This window comes from Carya illinoinensis, chromosome 1 (assembly GCF_018687715.1).
Source record: "Carya illinoinensis cultivar Pawnee chromosome 1, C.illinoinensisPawnee_v1, whole genome shotgun sequence".
Lineage (NCBI taxonomy): Eukaryota > Viridiplantae > Streptophyta > Magnoliopsida > Fagales > Juglandaceae > Carya > Carya illinoinensis.
The window spans coordinates 44040978-44048486 of record NC_056752.1 but is presented as its reverse complement, the minus strand read 5'-3'; positions in this window follow the sequence as shown (position 1 = coordinate 44048486).

The following is a 7509-nucleotide window of genomic DNA, read 5'->3' as shown; positions in this document are numbered from 1 at the left end:
CTTTTTTTTTTTTTTGTAAGGACCCCGGTAATAGGCAGCATTTTCCACTACACAGATGTAATTTATGTTTTTAGATTTCCTAGTGGGGGAATCGAACCTATGAATGTGCGTCTATCCACACTTTCACAAGTCAGCCCTTACTACTAGTCTACCTAAAGGATTTTTTATTTTTTTATTTTTTTTATTTTGGATCCCTGGCTTGTCCCTTTTCTCATTTAATTCATTTCAGATCTCTTCCTAAGCTATTAGGATATGGTTCATTAGAGTCTCAAACAATTGAAGTGTAAATCAACCAACAATAACTCAATGTAGTCTTTCTAGGCCTTCCGGGTATGTTTGTGTGTGTTTTAGCAAAACTTTTAACATATTTCCTTTGGTTTAACAACTAAATAAAAATGGATAAATCCCTCTTTTGACATATACTCTTATTTGCACTACATTCCACATGTTCCATAACCTCAACAAATCTTTTTTTTTTTTTTTCTTTTTTTTTTTCTTTTTTTACTTTCCAGCATGTAAAATTCAAGAATGGGGAATTGAATCTGCTTTCAACTCATTACTAGCACTCCCAAGGTGGACCAACAAAAGAGTAAGGCATGCAAACAGAAAAATAAATTCTCTTCCACCCCCCAACTAGATTGTAGCATTGTCCTCAATGGTGCAAGAGAAATGAAAGAATTTACACAAAGAGAGCAATTAAGGGGCAAAACAACTAAAAGAAGAATCAAAAATTCAAAGAAAAACTGAAGGAAAGAGGAAAAGGAAGTACCTGGATAGCTTTGAAAGGAATGCAGCCAAAATAAAAGATAAAAACTGAAGAACAAAATAAAACAATGAAAAGAAATGAATAGATCAAGAACCATCAATTAGGATCAAGCAAATGTAGAGTAGATTCCTCAGGTGCAAAGTTAGAAATATAAGGCTTGAGCCTTTGACCATTAACCTTAAAAATGTTACCATTGAGAGGATTCATTATCTCTATAGCACCATGAGGAAAAACAGTTTGTACCACATAAGGCCCACTCCATCGAGACCTTAACTTACCAGGAAACAAGTGTAACCGAGAGTTGTACAATAACACTTTTTGATTAGGCTCAAAAGTCTTACGTTGGATGTGTTTGTCATAGAAGTTCTTCATTCTTTGGACAACTTAGAGTTGTTGTAGGCATCCTTCCTCAACTCATCCAATTCAGACAACTGCAATTTTCTCACACAACCAGCTTTATCAATGTTAAAATTGCATTGCTTAATGGCCCAATACGCTCTATGTTCCAACTCTACAGGCAAATGGCAAGCCTTACCATACACTAGTCTATATGGAGACATGCCCAAAATGGTTTTAAAGGCTGTTCTATAAGCCCACAAGGCATCAAACAATCTCAAAGACCAATCCTTCCTGTTTGGGTTAACTGTTTTTTCAAGAATGTTTTTAATCTCTCTATTTGCTAGTTCAGCTTGTCCATTGGTTTGAGGATGATAGGGAGTAGAGATTTTATGATGGATACCATACTTCTTCATTAAGGCCAAGAAATGCTTGTAACAAAAGTGGGTGCCATTATCACTGATTATGGCTTGAGGCATGCCAAACCTTGCAAAAATGTTTTCTTTCAAAAATTTTAAAACAACTTGATGATCATTAGATTTGCAAGGGACTGCCTCAACCCACTTAGAAACATAGTCAACAGCAAGCAAAATGTATAAATAGCCATAAGAAGAAGGAAATGGTCCCATAAAATCTATCCCCCAACAATCATAAATTTCAATCACTAGTATGGGTTGCATAGGCATCATATTTCTCCTAGTGATTCCTCCTAATTTCTGACAAGGTTCACAAGTTTTACAAAAACTAAAGGCATCCTTGAACATGGTTGGCCAATAAAATCCGCTTTGAAGAATTTTGGCCACTGTTTTGTGAGCTGAAAAATGCCCACCACAAGCTTCCGTATGGCAAAAATTTAAGACACCAGAAATTTCGTCATTGGGCACACACTTCCTAATGATTTGATCTGAACAATACTTGAAAAGGTAAGGATCATCATAGAAGAACGATCTCACCTCATGCATGAATTTTCGTGTATCTTGAGCGCTCCAATGAGGTGGTGTTTGTCCTGTCACCAAGAAATTTACTATATCAGCAAACCAAGGCAAATTTTCAACTAACATAAGATGTTCATCAGGAAAAGAATCAAGAACAGGTGTCGGTTGTTCAGTTTCAGCAACTGTGAGCCTAGACAAATGGTCGGCTACCACATTCTCTACTTCTTTCTTGTCCTTGATGATAATATTGAACTCCTGGAGTAAAAGTATCCATCTAATCAACCTTGGTTTTGCATCTTTCTTTGTCAATAAATACTTGAGAGCTGCATGGTCAGTAAAGATGACTATAGGAGAACCAAGAATATACGCACGAAACTTCTCTAAAGCAAATACCACAGCAAGTAATTCTTTTTCAATAGTAGAATAATTTTTTTGAGCAAAATTCAAAGTTTTACTTGCATAGTAAATGACATAAGAAAGTTTGTTCCTACACTGTCCAAGAACAGCTCCTACAGCAAAATCACTTGCATCACACATGATTTCAAAAGAAAGTGACCACTCAGGAGGTTGAAGAATAGGAGCAGTAGTTAGCAAAGTTTTAATCCGACAAAAAGCTTCTTGACACTCGGGTGTCCAATCAAATTTTACGTCATTCATCAATAGCTTACATAGAGGCTTAGAAGTAGAGCTAAAGTCTTTGATAAATCTCCTATAAAAACCCGCATACCCAAGAAAAGATCTAATGTATTTTATTGACTTAGGTGTAGGAAGTTTAGAAATCAACTCAATTTTTGCTCTATCTACTTCAAGTCCTCTAGATGAAACAATATGTCCTAGAACAATGCCATGTTGTACCATAAAATGGCACTTCTCCCAATTAAGTAGCAATTGCTTCTCTTCACACCTGACCAAAACAGCTTATAAATTGGTTAAACAACTCTCAAATGAATCACCAAATACAGAAAAATCATCCATAAACACTTCTAGAGTGTTCTCAATCATGTCACTAAAGATGCTAAGCATGCATCTCTGAAAAGTTGCTGGTGCATTGCATAAACCAAAAGGCATTCTCCTAAAAGCAAAAGTACCAAAAGGACAAGTAAAGGTGGTCTTTTCTTGATCCTCTGGTGCTATTTCTAATTGATAGTAACCGGAGAATCCATCTAAGAAACAATAAAAGGCATGTCCAGCAACTTTTTCTAACACTTGATCAAGAAAAGGCAAAGGAAAATAATCTTTCCTAGCGGCGGCATTCAACTTCCTATAATCTATACACATGCGCCAACCAGTAGGAATTCTGGTAGGAATCGATTCATTTTGTTCATTTTTAACAATGGTAAGCCCGGATTTTTTTGAAACTACATGAATGGGACTTACCCACTTGCTATCCGAGATGGGGTAAATGATACCCACATCAAGCAATTTCAACACCTCACCTTTAACCACTTCCTTCATTGTGGGATTCAACCTTCTTTGCATTTCCCTCGAAGGTTTTGCATCATCTTCTAAATAAATCCTATAGGTACACTCTAAGGGACTTATACATTTTATATCAGCCATTGTCCATCCAATAGACTTTTTATGCTTCTTAAGGACCTCTAGCAATTTATCTTCTTGTTCACTAGTTAAGTGAGAAGAAATTACCACAGGGAAGGTGCTTTGTGGTCCTAAGAAAGCATACTTCAACTCCAATGGAAGAGGTTTGAAGTCCAAAGTTAGGAATTGCTCCTCCGAAGGCTTGAGGGTTGATGCCAATGGTGGAAATTGCTCAAATTTTGGCCTCCATGGTGGTGTAACTTGCTGACCTATTGAGGAAACAAAAGATGAGTCATTAACATTATCAAATATTTTCAAATCTTCTTCAAATTCTTCTAAAGAATCAATAAGTTGAAAGTAATGTGTAGAATTTTCATCAATGAAATTTTTCAGCAAATTCACTTCATGAACTTCTTCAACTTCTTGCGGTTGCCTGCAAAGATTAAAAATATTTAGCTCTAAGGTCATATTTCCAAAACTCCACTTCTACAATTTATTAGTGCATTAGAAGTAGCCAAGAAAGGTCTTCCTAAGATAACAGGTGCTTGGAAAGTAGAATGATTAGTCAATCGCATGTCGAGTACGACAAAGTCTACTGGATAGTAGAATTTGTCTACTTGAACCAAAACATCTTCCACAACACCCCTTGGAATCTTAATAGACCTATCAGCCAACTGCAATATGATAGAATTAGATTTTAACTCACTCAATCCAAGCTGAACATAAACATTATAAGGCAATAAGTTCACACTTGAACCTAAGTCTAATAATGCTTGGCCTATTTTTGAGCTCCCTATCATGCAAGCTATGGTAGGGGATCCTGGGTCCTTGTATTTGGGAGGAGTGTTGGTTTGGATAATAGCACTAACATGCTCAGTAAGAAAAGCTTTCTTTTGCACATTCAATTTTCTTTTTATGGTACATAAATCCTTTAAAAATTTAGCATAGGTAGGAATCTGTTGAATAACATCTAACAATAGTATATTAATCCTAACTTGCTTAAAAATTTCAAGAATTTCCGCGTGATACTTATCTTTGTGCAAAGGGGCTAACCTTTGAGGAAAAGGTGCAAGTGTAGTGCTTGGGACACTTTCAGATTTCAAAGGATCATGTGCCTCATTTTCAGAAGGAGGTTTAGAAGTGTTACCATTCTTTTCTACCTCTTGAGCTGGAATGCCAATCACCTTACCACTTCTCAAGGTTGTAATAGTCTTGACTTGCTTGACATTTGAATCTCCTACCACATTTTGAAATTGGTGGTTTTGGCCTTGGGGATTAGGCTGAGATTGTGCAGGGAACTTCCCTTTCTCTTGAGCACTCATGGTTGTAGTCAACCTTGTGACTGACCCTAGAATCTCAGCAATGGCTTGTGAATTTTGACTGTTAGCTTGGCTTTGCATGAATTGCTGAAAATTGGTGGACAGCTGCTGGAAGTTGGTGGATAATTGCTGGAAATTGTCTTCAAGGTTCTTTTTCTGGGCTGGCACCATGTGGTTGGCATATTGAGATGGTCCTAAACCTCCTGGGGTAGTGTATGGTGCAAATTGTGAAGGACCAGCTATGTTGGGTGCAGGTAAAGCAGCTTGTTCACTCCTCCAACTGAAATTAGGGTTATTTCTCCATCCCGAATTGTAAGTGTTAGAGTAAGGACCTGAAAAAGATTTAGCAACCATATTAACAGTATTAGATTGATCCAAGAGAACTTCTTTAAAGGCAGGAATGGTTGGGCAATCATTAGTTGAATGCCCTTGGTCCTCACAAATATTACAGCTCAAGGTAATCTGAGGTACAGCTTGTATTTCATTCACTTTCTTCAACTCTATGGTTTCTAATTTCTTAGAAATCATAGCCAACCTAGCATTCAAATCATCTACTTCTCTCAGATTATATTTCCCACCCCCTGAAATTGTCCTTGAACTTTCCGACCTATCATGAACATCAGATGTATCCCATGATTGTGCATTTTCAGCTAGATAATCAAAATATTCAAAAGCTTCCTCAGGTTCTTTGTTAAAAAACGCTCCATTACACATGGTCTCCACAAATTGTCTCATTTTTTGTTGCAACCCCTCATAAAAAAAACTAATGAGCCTCCAATTCTCATATCCATGATGAAGACATGCATTTAAAAGGTCTTTGAATCGTTCCCAACATTGATAAAATGTTTCCACATCCTTTTGGCTAAAATTCATGATCTGTCTCTTCAAAGCATTAGTTCTATGCATGGAAAAAAATTTCTTTAAAAATTCAATTTGCATTTCTTGCCAAGTCCCAATGGATATTGGTCTTAAGGAATTCAATCATGTCTTAGCCTTGTCTTTTAAGGAAAATGGAAACAGTTTCAATCTTATGACTTCATCAGTGCATGTTCTATCCATGAATGTGGAACACACTTCTTCAAACTCTTTGATATGCAAATAGGGGTTTTCAGATTCCATACCATGAAAGTGTGGTAACAGTGGAATCATCCCAGGTTTGAAATTAAAAGCATTTGCATTAATAGGCAAAATGATGCAAGAAGGTGTGCTAGTCCTAACAGGCTGAAGATACTCTCTAAGAGTCCTATTTGGATTCTCCACTTCCCTATCATGATGCTCATTTTCAGCCATGATGCTATCAGTGTCTGATGATGATTCTACAGAAGATGATGCAGAGTTAAAAGATGTCAATGATTGTGTCCTAAACAGTCGAGATGTATGGTCTCTAGTCCAACTAGTCATACAAACAAGAGCAGATAATCTAAGACCATGAAAAATAAACAAAGAGAAGGAAAAAAAATTAGATGTCACCCAGGCTGTGAAAAGGTTCACAGCTCCACAACGTCCTCTCAGCAGTAGAGGAATGCTCTAATAAGCACCAGTTGTCCCCGGCAACGGCGCCAAAAACTTGACTCGGTTTCGAATGTGCTTCCAAGTGTAGAAGTGTCAAGTTGTATCAATGATAAGTTCAGGATCGTATTCCACAGGGACAAAGGGTTATCAAAGCGTATATGAGATTTTTTAGTAACAAATGTGTCGATTATGAGAGATGAAAATAAATATGAATCTATGTTTCTAAAATTACCAAAACTAAGAGGCTTAGAGAAAGTGTGTAGCAAATGAATTAAACTTGTAAGAAACAATAAAACAAACACTTGGGATGCAATTTTCACCCACTAATTTGGAGATGGATTTACTTCTCTTTTCACATTCTCTCAACTATGATCCTATTCTTAGAAGTCATGGTCGGATAATATAGCAATGAACCACAATTCTTAGCCTAATAAAACTACTTGACAGATTATATAACAATTGTAAAATAGTGAAAGAAAACCATCAAAATCTTGTTACTTGATCAAGTATTAATTGTGCCTTTACGTCTACAACTAATCTAAACCAAGAACAAAGAACTTCGATCCTTTCTAAATGTAAACTGAAATATCATCCACCAAGTTAATCATTGAAATCACATAACATTGAAGAAAATCCACTCCAAAACAGTCATAAGTTACTCATTGAATCCCAAGCTCAAAATTTAGCCTATCATCTCTAAATTAGTGAAATGCTTAAAAATAATGAATCCTAACATTTCAAGTTACTATAAGAAAATAAATACAAGAAAAAAATAGTAACCAAAAGAAATGAAATAGAGAAGAAGCTACTATGCAGCAAATAATCAAATGCCAATAAAATAAAATAAATAAATACCGTCTGAACGAAAACGAAACAACAAGAAGAAGAAAAAAATAAAATAAGCTGCCCCGTTCTGCAACGAAATGACCAGCTATCCGAAAGAAAAAAAAAACTGTCTGGAACCAAAATAAAAAAGTAAGCTGAGAACTCCTCCTCCTCTGCTACGCGCGAACGAAAAACAAGTTGAAATTCAAGTGCCCAAAACCAGCCGACTATCTACTAAACGAAAAAGAAAGAAATGAAAATCTACTCTCCTCCTCCAGCT